Source organism: Zalophus californianus, chromosome 9, assembly GCF_009762305.2.
Source record: "Zalophus californianus isolate mZalCal1 chromosome 9, mZalCal1.pri.v2, whole genome shotgun sequence".
In the NCBI taxonomy this organism is placed as follows: Eukaryota; Metazoa; Chordata; class Mammalia; order Carnivora; family Otariidae; genus Zalophus; species Zalophus californianus.
This window is the reverse complement of record NC_045603.1, coordinates 106,564,392-106,580,316: the sequence shown is the minus strand read 5'-3', so window position 1 is coordinate 106,580,316 and position 15,925 is coordinate 106,564,392. Positions and strand designations below refer to the sequence as shown.

At 33.5% G+C, this 15,925-nt stretch overlaps 1 non-coding gene across 1 annotated transcript; it reads right to left on the bottom strand.

The window, feature by feature from the left end:
• Window positions 1-916: 916 nt before the first annotated feature.
• LOC113923209 lies at window positions 917-1,023 on the bottom strand. The gene has a single exon (XR_003520216.1). It is a non-coding gene; the product is annotated as a U6 spliceosomal RNA (small nuclear RNA).
• Window positions 1,024-15,925: the final 14,902 nt, after the last annotated feature.

Sequence of the window (15,925 nt, the reverse complement as noted above, 5' to 3'; positions counted from 1 at the left end):
TACAACTGGAAGTTTGTAACTTTTAATTCCCTTCACCCATTTCACTTACTTCCTACCCTCTTCCTCTGGCAACCACCAATTTGTACTCTGTACCTATGAATTAATTTTCCTAGGTTCTACATATAAGTTAGATCACACAGTATTTGTCTTTCTCTGCCTGACTTATTTCACATAGTATAATGCCCTCAAAGCACACCCGTGTTGTTGCAAATGGCAGGGTTTCCTTCATTTTTATGGCTGAATGATATTTCATTATATAAATTATATACATTATATATGTTACATATATAATATATAAATTGTATACATTATATATACAAATACTTGTATAAACATGTGTATATATATTATGTATACATTATATACTATATTAACTATATATATTTATATACATTATATAAAATTATATCAATTGACATATTATCTATAATCTTTTATATATCACATTTTCTTTATCCATTCAACCACTGTCGGACACTCAAGTTGTTTCCATGTCTTGGCTATTGTAAATAATGCTGCAATAAACATGGGGGTGACAATATCTTTTCAAGATAGTGATTTTGTTTCCCTCATATAAATATTCAAAAATTAAATTGTTGAATCATATGGTAGTCTTATTTTAAAATTTTTGAGGAATCTCTGTAATATTTTCCATAATACCTGCACAAATTTACATTCCCATCAACAGTGCACAAGGATTCCCTTTTCTCAACAGTTTTGGCAATATTTATTATGGTCTTGTCTTTTTTATATTATAAGCCATTCTAACAGGCAGTAGGTTATATCTCATTGTGGTTTTGAATTGCACTTCCTTGATGATTAGCGATGTTGAGCACCTTTGCATGTACCTGTTGGTCATTTATATATCTTCTTGGAAAAATGTCTATTAAGGTTCTCTGCCCAATTTTTTTCTTTTTAAAATATGGAATGCTTCATGTATTTGCATGTCATCCTTGCACATGGGCCATGTTAATCTTCCCTGTATCATTTCAACTTTAATATAGGTACTGCTGAAGTGAGCACACCTCTGCCTATTTTCTAATTAGGTCATTTTTGCTTTTTTTTCTCTTGAGTTGTATGAGTTATTTACATATTTTGGTTGTTAACCACTTATTATATATATGGTTTGCAAATATTTTCTCCAATTATATGGTTGCCTTTTCATTTTGTTCATGGTTTTTAAACATTTCTTAAAAAGAAAACTTGTAACTCTTTATAACAAGGATACATAATCAAGTTATTATTAAGCTCATTAATTTTTAGTTTTCCAGAGTCACCCAAATAACAATTAACAAACACTTCAATTCACTTAAAATAGTACCATTTAATATAATATGGTTTTCTGTAATGTAGTTCAATTAACAATAATTGAACCTCAGATAAACCTCATTGGCTATGATACTGCCACTGTGCATAGCTGTAGTTCAAAATGGGTTGGCAAAATTGTCCTCTACCAATCTATAATTCAAAAACAATACATTTTTATTACTAAAAAAGTTGAATAATTTGACAATAGGATTTAAAAGTCTTGAAAATTAAGATTCATCTTACATTGTAATTTCATTCATTTCATTAACATTTCTATTTTTGGCCTTTCTAACCTCTGTGACCATCTTTGATAAACTTCCTACTCAACTTCATAGTGTTATGATACCAGGGTTACCAGGAAAAAATAGAAAAAAACACTCCTACAATTAATACAATCTGTGAGTGCATTTGTGCATTTTCTTAGATACCTTACCCTAATACTTAGAACTCTCATGATCCTTAGAGGAAAAGTATTAAATATTCTTGACTTAATGCAAACAACAGGAAAGAATGAGAGTGTGCTCCCAAATTCATAATATTCAGCAACACCGTGAATTCTAATTAGATAGTAAGGAAGATTTTACAGAACACATGATGGCTTCCCTATGAGTTTAGATGGCTTTATCATTTATGTGACAGTAAAATATTTTATGATCCCCCAAAACAAATATCCAGTTAAGAAATGGGCAGAAGACATGAATAGACATTTTTCCAAAGAAGACATACAGATGGTTAACAGACATATGAAAATGCTCAACATCACTCATCATCAGGGAAATACAAATGGAACTACAATGAAATATCACCTCATACCTGTCAGAATGGCTACAATTAATGACACAGAAAGAATAGAGTTGGCAAAGATGTGGAGAAAGGGAAACCCTCTTACACTGTTGCTGGGAATGCAAACTGGTGCAGCCTCTTTGGAAAACAACATAGAGGTTCCTAAAAAAAAGTTAAAAATAGAACTACCCTATGACCCAGCAATTGCACTACTAGGTATTTACCCAAAGGATTAAAAAAATGGTGATTTGAAGGGACACATGCACACTGATGTTTATAGCAGCATTATCAATAATAGCCAAACTATGGAAAGAACTGAAATGTCCACCAACTGATGAATGGATAAAGGAGATGTGGTATATATATACAATGGAATATTACTCAGCTATCAAAAAGAATGAAATCTTGCCATTTGCAATGAAATGGATGGACTAGAGTATACTATGCTAAATGAAATTGGTCAGTCAGAGAAAGACCAAAACCATATGATTTCACTCATATTTGGAATTTATGAACATAGGGGAAAGGGGAGAGAGGGGGGCAAACCATAAGAGACTCTTAACCATTCAGAACAAACTGAGGGTTGATGGAAGGGAGGTCAGTGGGGGATGGACTAAAAGGATAATGTGTATTAAGGAGGACACTTGTTGTGATAAGTACTGGCTGTTGTATATAAGTGATGAATCACTAAATCCTACTCCTGAAACCAATATCACACTATCTGTTAACTAACTGAAATTTAAATAAAAATTTGAAACAAGAAAATTTTCTGATCCAATCAGGTTTAAAGTGTTATTAATGGAACCCTTTATAAACTCAATCTGGGATGAACCACAATAATTTGTTAGAATCTAGGCTACTTCTGTTTTTAGCTTCCAAATGAAAAGATACTCAACAACATTTGTTATTAAGAAATTATAATTAAAATAACACTGATAAAACACTACATACATATTAAAATGGCAAAGAACCAAAACCAAAACCAAAAACCTGACAATGCCATTTCTGGAGAGGATGTGAAGCAATAGGAACTCTCATTCATTGCTGATGGGAATGCACAATGCTACAACTACTGTGGAAGGCAGTTTGACAGTTTCCTACAATGTTAAAAATAGTCTTACCACATATTTCAGCAATCACATTTCTAAGTAGTTACCAACTGGTTTGAAACCTTGTATCAACAGAATAGCAGACACACAAATGTTTATTGAAGTTTTGCTCATAATCAACCAAAACTAAAAGCAACCAAGATATCCTTCAATGAGTAAATGGGTAAATAAGTGATGGTGTATTCATACAATAGATGGAGTAAAGATATGAGAAAATAAATGTATTACAAATATCAGAAACAATCTCACATGAAGACAGTATGGAAATACTGTGCTAACATAAGAAATTTTGGAAATTAGTGCATTTTGTAAGTCTATGGGCACAAGGGATTGTTCATATAGTCTAGTTAATGAAGCTCATTTTCACAGGGTTATGAGTTAACAATTTGGAAACTATTATACACATATCTGGAATTTAACAAGTAAGTTAATCGATGGTTGGTGATAAGAATTGGATTTCTCACTCTTGTAGTTAGAAGGAACAAAAAGAGACTAAAATGATCTATGAGTAAAGAATTAGAGTGCAGACATTAGTATGGACTCATATTTAGCTTAATGTAAATATAAATTAGTTACAAATAAATATATTTTAAAATATGTTTATATAGGCAGGTTGATACACACGTCTAAATCCTCGCTGTGTCAACTGAGAAGGCCTAGAATAATTGATACCCAATGGTGACAAGTATACTTAGCAACCACACTTTGACTTCTAATGTCATTCTCTGAGAAAGGAACCAGGTCTCTGGAGAAATAACTTATTCTGGGACTAGACAGGTATGCAAAAGATAAGCCTGCATCATGTGGTAGGGTTAAAAAGGGAAAAGTGCTCAAAAGAACAGCAAAAATAAACACATACAATGATGAAGATATATCAGACAGATACAGGATCTAACTGAAAGATCTTTCAAATGCCAAAGCTGGAAAAATTTGAGGAAGGAAATAAATTAAGTAGTATTGATTATAACCCAAAATATAAATCTATAATCTCCCTGAGTCTTTACTGGCATAAATAATTGAATAAACTTAAAACTGCAAGAGAATAAACAAATGTCCAGTGGAAAAGATGTCTAAGTACTTTATGTAGATACTCTTCCCTGAAGGAGGTGGAGCATTACTTAAGTGCGGTTGTAAATACTGGCTCTCTTCCAAAGAGAACAGTATGGAAATGGAGAAAAAAAAGACTAACTTTACTGTGGAAAAATCTACAGATCTGTCAGGCCAGGTGATCAAAGTTAACTTTAAATTAAATTTAGAAATACCATTCTAATACAAGATGTTAATAATAGAGAAAACTTAGTGTGGGATAAAAGGGAACTATCTTTATTATCTTTGCAATAACTCTGTAAACTGTTCTAAAATAAAACTTCTCTAAAACTTGAAAACATACTAAAAATGGTCCCAGATACACCTATTTAATGTAACATTTATTAATGAATTTCTACTATGCAAAACAATTTTTTTAAAGATTTTATTTATTTGACAAAGGGAGAGCAGGAGAGCACAAGCTGGGGGAGCATCAGAGGGAGAGGGAGAAGCAGCTCCCAACTAAGCAGGGAACCCTATGTGGGGCTCGATCCCAGGATCCTGAGACCATGACCTGAGCTGGAGGCAGTCACTTAACCAACTGAGCCACCCAGGCACCCCTACTACACAAAAATTTGATGAAAATCCTAAACTATATATTTTCTAAAACTATTGAACCATAATGAAACAGAAAAAGTAAATTTTATTCCAAATTTTTAAAACTGCCATATCATTTTGATCAGGTTGTTGACAGATATTCCACACCTGAATATCTCTTTAAATATTTTGGGGATCTAAAACCAAAACATTTTCTAAATTTGTTAAAGACTATACTGATGATATTCCCATTTAATTCTCTTGACTATAAGTAGAATTAAAAGGCAATTGAAACAGACTGAATCTCTATAAGTGCCTTTCATTACATAAATAACAGGTGACAACTAGGTTTTATAGATTTGAACATAAACAAAAAATTCCCAACAAATGAAAGTCCCGGGACAGACAGCTTCACAGGTGAATTCTACAAAACATTTAAAGAGGAGTTAATACTTATTCTTCTCAAACTATTCAAAAAAAATAGAAAACAAAGAAAAACTTCCAAATTCATTCTCTGAAGCCAGGTTTACCCTGATACCAAAACCAGATAAAGACTCCACTCAAAAAGAGAACTGCAGGGGTTCCTGCATGGCTCAGTTGGTTAAGCGCTTTATTTCAACTCAGGTCTTGAGCTCAGAGTCATGAATTCAAGCTCTGTGATGGGCTCCAGACCAGGCTTGGAGCCTACAAAAAAAGAGAGAGAGAGAGAGAAAGAGAGAGAGAGAAAACTACATTCCAAAATCCCTGATGAACATGGTTGCAAAAATTCTCAATAAAATACTAGCAAACCAAATCCAACAATACATTAAAAAGATCATTCACCATGACCAAATGGATTTTATTCCTGGCTTGCAAAGTGGTTCAGTATTCACAAATCAATCAACGTGATGCACCACATTAATAAAAGAAAGGATAAGAACCATATTATATTTTCAATAGATTTGGAAAAAGCATTTGACAAAGTACAACATCCATAATAAAAACCCTCAACAAAGTAGGTTTAGAGGGGACATACCTCAACATAATGAAGGCCATATACAAAAAAACCCATAGTTGACATCATCTTCAGTGGGGAAAAACTGAGAGATCAGGAACAAGACAAGGATGTCCACTCTCACCACTTTTATTCAACATAATACTGGAAATCCTAGCTACAAAAATCAGACAACAAAAAGGAACAAAAAGCATCTAAATTGGTAAGGAAGCAGTAAAACTTTCACTATTTGCAGGTGATATGATAGTTATATAGAAAACCTGAAAAACTCCACCAAAAACCTGATAGAACTGATACACAAATTCAATAAAATTGCAGGATACAAAATCAATGTATGGAAATCTGTTGCATTTGTATACACCAATAATGAAGGAAGAGAAAGAGAAATTTTTTAAAAATTCCATTTACAATTACACCCAAAATAATAAGATACCTAGGAATAAACCTAACCAAAGAGGTAAAAGATCTGTACTCTAAAAACTATAAAACACTGATGTAAGAAATTGAAGATGACATAAAGAAATGGAAAAAAAATATTTCATGCTCATGGATTTGAAGAACAAATATTGTTAAAATGTTTACACTACCCAAAGCAATTTACACATTTAATGCAATCCCTATCAAAATAACACTGGCATTTTTAAGAGAGCTAGAACAAAGTTTTTGTACGGAACCAGAAAAGACCCTGAATAACCAAAGCAATCTTGAAGAAGAGCAGCAAAGCTGGAAGCATCACAATTCCAGACTTCAAGTTATATTACAAAGCTGTAATAATCAAAACAGTATAGTACTGGCACAAAAATACACACAGAGATCAATGGAACAGAGTAGAAAACCCATAAATGAACCCACAACTCTATGATCAATTGTTCTTTGACAAAGCAGGGAAGAATATCCAATGGTAAAAAGACAGTCTCTTCAACAAGTGGTGTTGGGAAAATTGGACAGCAGCATGCAAAAGAATGAAATTGAACCACTTTCTTACATCATACACAAGACTCAAATTCAAAATGTATGAGAGACCTAAATGTGAGACAGGAAACCATCAAAATCCTAGTGGAAAACACAAGCAGTCTCCTCCATAGCAACTTTCTGTTAACTAATTGGAATTTAAATAAACACTTATTCAATATTAAAAAATAATAAACACTTATTCAATATTTAAAAAAAGTTTTTCAATGCCTTTGGTTTAAAAAAAGCAAACACAGTGACTGCACACTTGGATCAGAATTAATACTAATTTTCATAAAATGATATTGATATTCATTAATTAATCAGAATTTATGTTACTTTGGGAAAACTAATGAGTTTCTGAGTTAAATAAAAGCTCTAGAGAATTTATATTCTCTGACCATCCAATTATTCAAGACAAGCCTCTTGGAATAAACCCTTTTTAGAGACTTCTTAATAAGTAAATATCCAAAGTAGCTAATGAATAAACAATCTCCTCTGCTCTTGGAATAAGCATTTAAATTGTAATTTCTAATAAAGTAGGCATTGCTATTAGAGTGAAAATATTTTAATTATTTTCATTTGAAGATGTGATTGCCAGGGTTGATCAGATTTAGAAAGAGTGATATTTTATTATTTTACAAATGTATGTGTTCCTTTTCCTTTGCTCTTTCTCCTTCCTTTCTTTCTGTCTGTCATATCTCTAGAGAACCTAATTTTCAGCAGGTCATATTGGTTTGACTGTCCAGTATGTTAGTAATGGGACTTTAATTCTTTTATAGATTTTAGCGGCAGTCACTTCAGACTATCCTAAGTCTTTAAGTTACTATTGAATGATGAATCTGTTTAGGTATTACACTGGAAGGGTCTACATCCTCAGATAACTATTTTCAAAGAATGGTTCTTGTCTGGAGTATGTATTCGGACACAGTATCTTGAGCACTTTTCAACCACACTTAGCCCCATTTCACTCAAATTGTGGGCTAGTGAGGTACTGCTACCATTTTTTACTTTAGTCATGCCACCAAGAAAGCTGTTACTTTGTCTTGGTTTGCCATTATTCTTGCATTCTCTTCCTTAATGAGGATCTATTATAGAAAGGAGGAAGAGAGAGGAGACCATTTGAGCACCAATAATTTGTATATTAATTTTGTGATGTTGATGTTATTAGTAACTTCTGTTTTGCAGGTGACAAAACTTTGATTTTAGAAAGGTTAAATAATTCACCCAAAGTGATGAATTTTGTGCACTTTTCTCATATCTTGATAAATATAGACTGATTTCATTACATGTTTTTCTGCTTGACAATGTCACTGACATCGTAATCTGTAAACTTTTTTTGGTAAGCTTTTCAACAAATATTTTTAAGCAAATTTTCAACATTTTTTGTAATTATACCGGCTATTATTACACTCACAGGGCATAGGAAAAACAAAAACAAATAAACAAACAGAGACTCTGCCCTCCTCTACAGTTTACTAATCCAAAAAGCCAAATCAAAGCAAAACAAAATACAAAAAGAACTACTCCTCATTGGTATTTATTATATTTAGAAAAATTCATGATAGGAAATGAGTCAAGGATGATTCAAGTTTCTGGCTTGAATAGTTGGATAGATAATAATACCATGTTAAAAAAACAAAGTAAAGGACTCATTTTGTTTGGTTTGTTTGTTCACAATTTCGTTATTTAAGTCCTTAACTCAACATTAATGCACTTGTGAGATTTGGTGAAATGCTTTTTTGTATTTCGACAACTGAATCTTCATTGAGATAAATCAAATTAATATATGATCTTGACTTTCACATCCAGTTCATTTCTACAGATCTATCTTTGTTTCATTTAAACACTGATTTTTAAAAATGCTATTATTTCTTATGATGGTTCTGTTTATTTTGTAATTGAAAAAATACACATAAAATAAGTTTATTTCCAACTCCCATCTTCTAAATACTCGATATAGTTTATCTCATTCTTGCCTAAACTGAGTTTGCAACTGCATCTCCACAAATATTTCAGTCCTCAAACCAAATATAACTTCCTAGAGTTATTGGTTGGATAACCTGCCAGGAAGCAAAAGAAAAGAGAAGTTTAAGAGAGGAAACTTGCCTTATGAGATTAGTGATTCCAGATGTTCCAATTACTTCTTTTGGGGACTTTATTGACTTAAGTTATACAAATCCTCCTCTATAAATTCTTAGTCAGGTTGGCAAAGATTGTATTCTGTTTCTCCCTAAACACCTTTATAAACTTTTAGTAGAGTTCACACCTAACAGAGGAGGGAGGGAAAATGTCATGGTCACATTAAAAGTTATGAAGTTTTAAAAAGCCAAAAAAAAAAAAAGTTAACTTATTGAATCCTTGTCCACTGAGAGTTAAGGTTTGTCAATACAGCACAGTATTCTAGAGCACTTCATGTTTTTTTTTCCTTTCTTTTTCATAGAGCAGTAAACCATTCTGCAAGTTAAATTTAATTGAAATGATTCTTAATTATATCTCCTATCTTAAAATTTTTACTGTTATCTCAAAACTAGCCTTTTCAATGCTCTTCCTCACTGCATTTTATTAGATACTTCAAGAAGAGTCAACACATTTTAAATAATCCTCAGCACATTTATTTTAAATAAAATGGGTCTGCTACTTCAATTCTACATATCTCATATGTAATTAAATCTGAGGCAATAATGTTGTCTTATTTCTACATTTTTGATGTTTTTGAAGAAAACTGTTGATGAAATGAGACTTATATTTAAGTATTTTCAAACTGTAATGTTATTACTATAAATTTCTGAAACAAGTTTTTTAAATTTCTTAACATAGCACAGAAATGTAACAAATGATTATCTAACATATCTTCACCATTGAAGGAGTATATTTATTATATAATGGAACTTATAATACATACTTAACTCAAGGGGAATCAGAGACATAGTTCACAATGATCTAGAGAAATGACCAAAAAAAACCCAAAACTAATTTTGAGAAACCTAAAATTCTTATCTTAGGGAAAATATTTTCTAGTCTATTATTCTAAGGTTAAAAGAGGGCAAAGTGGGTTCTTGGCTGTTAGCCTAGTTGGAGATAATGTGCAAATACAGAAGGATAAGTATTCTCCCTCCCTGTAGAGTAACAACAGCCCTGTGAAGTCTGGGAGTCCCCATGAAGATACACTTCTGCCACTCTGGACAGCCAATGGAAACTCAGAAAGCTACAGTAATTTGGAGCCCATCTATTCCAAATGGAAATACCAGGTTATTTTATTTGAGTGGAAATGGTCTCATTTGTCTCAGTAACTTAAATCCTTAATTTACATGTTTAAGTTTCAAAAGGACAATGAAAGAGCAGCAAAATAAATAACATTATTCCTTCATCATTTGGCAACTGGGCGGAGAGTGGAAACAATAAGCCTCCAGGTGCCCAGGACCAGAGACGCAAGCCCAGCTGGAAAAAATGGTCAGTCTTTTAGGGTGTTACAGCAGATATTCAGTTGGAGATAGAAGGAAGGTGGTAGGACTGCAGTGTTGCTTTGAATACACATTAAAAGGATATCCACTGTGACATAAATAAGACTATGGAGTAGCGATAAGTATTATGTTACTAGACCTCTTTAAGGGCACAATTGAATGCTGCCTAATAGATCAGTGAAATAGAATGGAGAGCCCACAAACAGCCAACTGATTTTTGACAAAGGAGCAAAGGCAATACAACAGAACAAAGATAGTCTTTTCAACGAATGGACTGAAACAACTGAACATCCAGAGAGAGAGAGAAAGAGAGATACTGAGAGAGAGGACATAAACTTTATACTCCTCACAAAAATTAACTCAAAATGGATCATCTACTTAAATGTAAAAGCAAAATTATAAAAATCCTCGAAGAAAGCACAGGGGAAAAAAATTACAGATGACCTTGAGTATGGCAATGAGCTTCTATACATAATACCAAAGTCATGATCCATAAAATAATGACTATCTGGATTTCATTAAAATTAAAAAGTTCTGCTCTGCAAAAGCCACTATCAATATAATGAGAAGACAAATTACAAACTGGGAGAAAGTAATTGTAAAAGGCATATCTTATTTAAAAAAAACTCATCCAAAATATACAAGAATCTCTTAAAATTCAACAATAAGAAAACAAACAACTCAGTTAAAAAATGGGCAAAAGACTGAACAAAGACATCACCAAAGAAGGTATATAGATAACAAATAAGCATATGAAAAGACACTTCACATCATATGTCATTAGGGAATTTCAAATTAAAACAACAATGAAATACCATTACATACTTACTAGAATGGCAAAAGTCTGGAAAACTGACAACACCAAATGCTGAAAAGGATTTGAGCAATGGGAACTTTCATTCATTGCTGATGGGAATGCAAATGGTACAGCCACTTTGGAAGACAGTTTGGAAGTTTCTTATAAAATTAAACACGTTCTTAACATAAGATCCAGCAAACACATCCCGTGATGATTTCTTAAATGAGTTAAAAACTTTAAGTCCACAAAACACCTGAATAGAGATATTTAGAGTAGATTTATCCACCATTGCCATAACTTAGGAGCAACCAAGGTGCCCTTCAGTCAGTGAATGTATAAATAAATTGTATATCTACACAGTGAAATATTTTCAGCACTGAAAAAGAAAATGGGATATGAAGCTGTGAAAATACATTGAGGAACCTTAAATGCATATTACTAAGTGATATAAACCAACCTGAAAAGACAACATGCTGTTTGATTCTAATTATACGACATTTTGAAAAAGGCAAACTATGGAGACAGTAAAAGGATCAGTGGTTATCAGTGGTTAAGGCGCAGGGAGGGATAAATAGAAGGAATACAGATGACTTTTAGAGCAGTCAAGTTATTTTGTATGATACTGTAATGGTGGATACATGCCATTATATATTTGCCAAAATCCATAGAATGTACAGCACTAAGAGTAAATCCTAATGGAGAATAATGATCTATTAATGTGGGTCATCAATTGTTACAAATGTACCATACTGGTACAGTATTTTGATAGTGGAGGAGGCTATGCATATATGGGAACAGGAGTTATTTGGGAAATCTATTTTCGTTTAATTTTGCTGTGAACATAAAATTGCCCCCAAAATAAAATTTCTTAAAAGAAAACTTATGGGGTGCCTGGGTGGCTCAGTCAGTTAAGTGTCTGACTCTTGGTTTTGGCTCAGGCCCCAGGGAATCTGCACTCAGCAGAGAATCTGCTTGAGGATTCTCTCCCTCGATCCCCCCCTTCTCAAAATAAATAAATAAATATTAAAGAAAAGAAAAGAAAACTTGTAAGTAAAGGCCACTCACTATTTGAGTGAGTGAGCTTTAGCAGAGAGTGCCTAAACTGAAAGAGTGAAAATTAAGTTTAGGAAGTTATATTCCATTCAAGTTGTGGTGGTTCTTGGATGCCAGGAAAAGGATTTTGATTCTTATTCTGTAAACAATGAGGAACCACTGAATAAACTATGTGTGCAATGGCTTTCTCTAAGGTGAATAAAGTAATCAAAGTGACTATATAAGTCTATAAGGCCCAGTTTCATAGTTCAACTCCTTTGCAAAGGGATTAACTTTTAATAATACATTTTTAGAATGAGTTTCACAGTGGTTTACCTTGGTTCATGGACAACAATTATGTCACACATCAGTTGATAAAAACTTCTTTTTCTTTTTTAGAGAGGGAATGTGTGTGAGCTGGGGGTGGGGGGAGGGGCAAAGGGAGAGAGAGAGAGAGAATCTTAAGCAGGTTCCATGCCCAGTGCAGAGCGGGATGAGGTACTCAGTCTCACAACCCTGAGATCATGACCTAAGCCAAAATCAAGAGTCAGGTGCTTAATCAGCTGAGCCACTCAGGCACCCCAAAACCTTCTTGAATAATCCTTAGGCTACATGGATTTCCTTATGGTATCCCAAAGAAGCATAATTATGGATATTAATCATCTCTATGTATTTTTGGGTATTTCTGTTTCCATTAGGGGAGGTTAATCTGTCAATAGTATTTTATTGTTTTCTCAAGAATTTTTAGGTATACATGAGACTGCAGAAACGTAGAGCTAAAAAAATGTCTTTAGAAATCATACTAGCTATTTCCATAACAATTGAGAAGCATATTGGTACTTTAGACAATTGAACTACTTTAAACTATTATATGTACCATATAATACCTACCTATAGTAGGCATTCAATAAATAGCTACTGATTGTTTAATTGGATAACCAAACCAATCTTCAGTTTTAAAAAGGAAGTGCTATTTTATCACCCATCAGTGGAAGGAAGATATATATCCAGTAACTCTTAGATTTTAATTTATTTAATAATTGCTAGATTGTTTTGTTTTGCTCAGATTGCAACTTGTTTTCTTTTTTCATCTAAATTTACATTTAATTTAGCCTTGTAACTATGGCATTAAATTTTAAATGATGTAATTCCCACTACATCAACCCAATTGATATTAACTATCTATGCTAGAAACATTGGCTTCGTATAGTTCTCCTAACAAAACAAAACTATTTGGTGTGCCTAGGTATGATAGCATCATTACCAAGTCATTTGTCACTTCATCAAGGCCCTAGTCAAGTGTCAAACTATTCCAGAGCTTGAGAATGGTGAGTAAATATTCCTGAGGTAGAAATATTCAGTTTATGGTACAGGGTACATTGGCAAGAAACCACTAGGACAGAGAAAAAAAAAAGAGACATAATGAAATGCATAAGGATTAAATGGAATGATGTATGTGGAACTGGTTAGCATAGGGCCTCATACATACTAGATACTTAGTAGGATTTGTTTATTTGTCTTCCTTTTCCTTTATCTCAAGTAACAGGAAGAAAAAGTTTTTTTGTTTTTTGTTTTTTTCTTTTTAAAATTTTTATTGTGTTTTTCTAGCATCTTTTTCAATTCTTTTACTTTTAACTTACATATATATTTTTTTATTTTATTAAGTTATGTTAGTCACCATACAATACATCATTAGTTTTTGATGTGGTGATCCACAATCCATTGTTTTCATATAACACCCAGTGCTCCATGCAGTACCTGCCCTCCTTAATACCAATCACCAGGCTAACCCATAACCCCTCCCCCCTCCCCTCTAAAACCCTGTTTGTTTCTCAGAGTCCATGGTCTCTCATGGTTCATCTCTCCCTCTGATTCCCCCCTCATTTTTCCCTTCCTTCTCCTAATGTTCTCCATACTATTCCTTATGTTCCACAAATAAGTGAAACCATATGATAATTGACTTTCTCTGCTTGACTTATTTCACTTAGCATAATCTCCTCCAGTCCCATCCACGTTGATGTAAAAGTTGGGTATGCATCCTTTCTGATGGCTGAGTACTATTCCATTGTATATATGGACCACATCTTCTTTATCCATTCATCTGTTAAAGGGCATCTCGGCTCTTTCCACAGTTTGGCTATTGCAGACATTGCTGCTATGAACATTGGGGTGGATATGGCCCTTCTTTTCACTACATCTGTGTCTTTGGGGTAAATACCCAGGAGTGCAATTGCTGGGTCCTAGGGTAACTCTATTTTTAATTTTTTGAGGAACCTCCACACTGTTTTCCAAAGTGGCTGTACCAACTTGCATTCCCACCAACAGTGTAAAAGGGCTCCCCTTTCTCCACAATCTCTCCAACATTTGTTGTTTCTTTCCCTGTCCATTTTTGCCATTCTAACTGGTGTAAGGTGGTATCTCAATGTGGTTTTGATTTGAATTTCCCTGATGGCTAATGATGATGAACATTTTTTCATGTGTCTGTTAGCCATTTGTATGTCTTCTTCAGAGAAGTGTCTTTTCATGTCTTCTGCCCATTTTTTGACTTGATTATTTGTTTTTTGGGTGCTGAGTTTGAGAAGTTCTTTATAGAGCTTGGATACCAGCCCTTTATCTGTAGTGTCATTTGCAAATATCTTCTCCCATTCTGTGGGTTGCCTCTTTGTTTTGTTGACTGTTTCCTTTGCTGTGCAGAAGGTTTTATCTTGATGAAGTCCCAAAAGTTCATTTTTGCTTTTGTTTCACTAGCTTTTGGAGATGTTTCTTGAAAGAAGTTGCTGTGGCCGATGTCAGAGAGGTTACTGCCTATGTTCTCCTCTAGGATTTTGATGAATTCCTGTCTCACATTGAGGTCTTTCATCCATTTTGAGTTTAACTCTGTGTATGGTGTTAAAGAATTGTCCAGTTTCATTCTTCTGCATGTGGCTGTCCAATTTTCCCAGCACCATTTATTGAAAAGACTGTCTTTTTTCCATTGCATGCTTTTCCTGCTTTGTCGAAGATTATTTAACCATAGAGTTGAGGGTCCATATCTGGGTTCTCTATTCTGTTCCATTGGTCTACATGTCTGTTTTTGTGCCGGTACCATGCTGTCTTGGTGATCACAGCTTTGTAATAGAGCTTGAAATCGGGCAATGTGATGCCCCCAACTTTGTTTTTCTTTTTCAACACTTCCTTGGTGATTCAGGATCTTTTTTGACTCCACTCAAGTTTTAAGGATTTTGTTTGTTCCAGCACTTTGAAAAATGTCATTGGAATTTTGATCAGGATGGCATTGAAGGTATAGATTGCTCTGGGTAGCATAGACATTTAAACAATGTTTATTCTTCTGATCCATGAGCATGGAATGTTTTTCCATCTTTTTGTGTCTTCTTCAACTTCTTTCATGAATGTTCTGTAGTTCCTAGAGTATAGATCCTTTACCCCTTTGGTTAGGTTTATTCCTAGGAATCATATGGTTTTTGGTGTTATTGTAAATGGAATCATTTCTCTAATTTCTCTTTCTACAGTTGCATTGTTAGTGTATAAGAAAGCAACAGATTTCTGTGCATTGATTTTGTATCCTGCCACATTACTGAATTGCTGTATGAGTTCTAGTAATTTGGGGATGGAGTTTTTGGGGTTAGAGCAGAGATCAATGAATTAGAAACCAGAAACATAGTAGATCAGATCAACAAAACTAGAAGCTGGTTCTTTGAAAGAATTAATAAGATCAATAAGCCACTGACCAGACTTATTCAAAAGAAAAGAGAAAGGACCCAAATTAATAAAATTATGAATGAAAGGGGAGAGATCACTACTAACACCAAGGAAATAGAAACAATTATTAGAAATTATTATCAACAACTATATGCCAATAAAT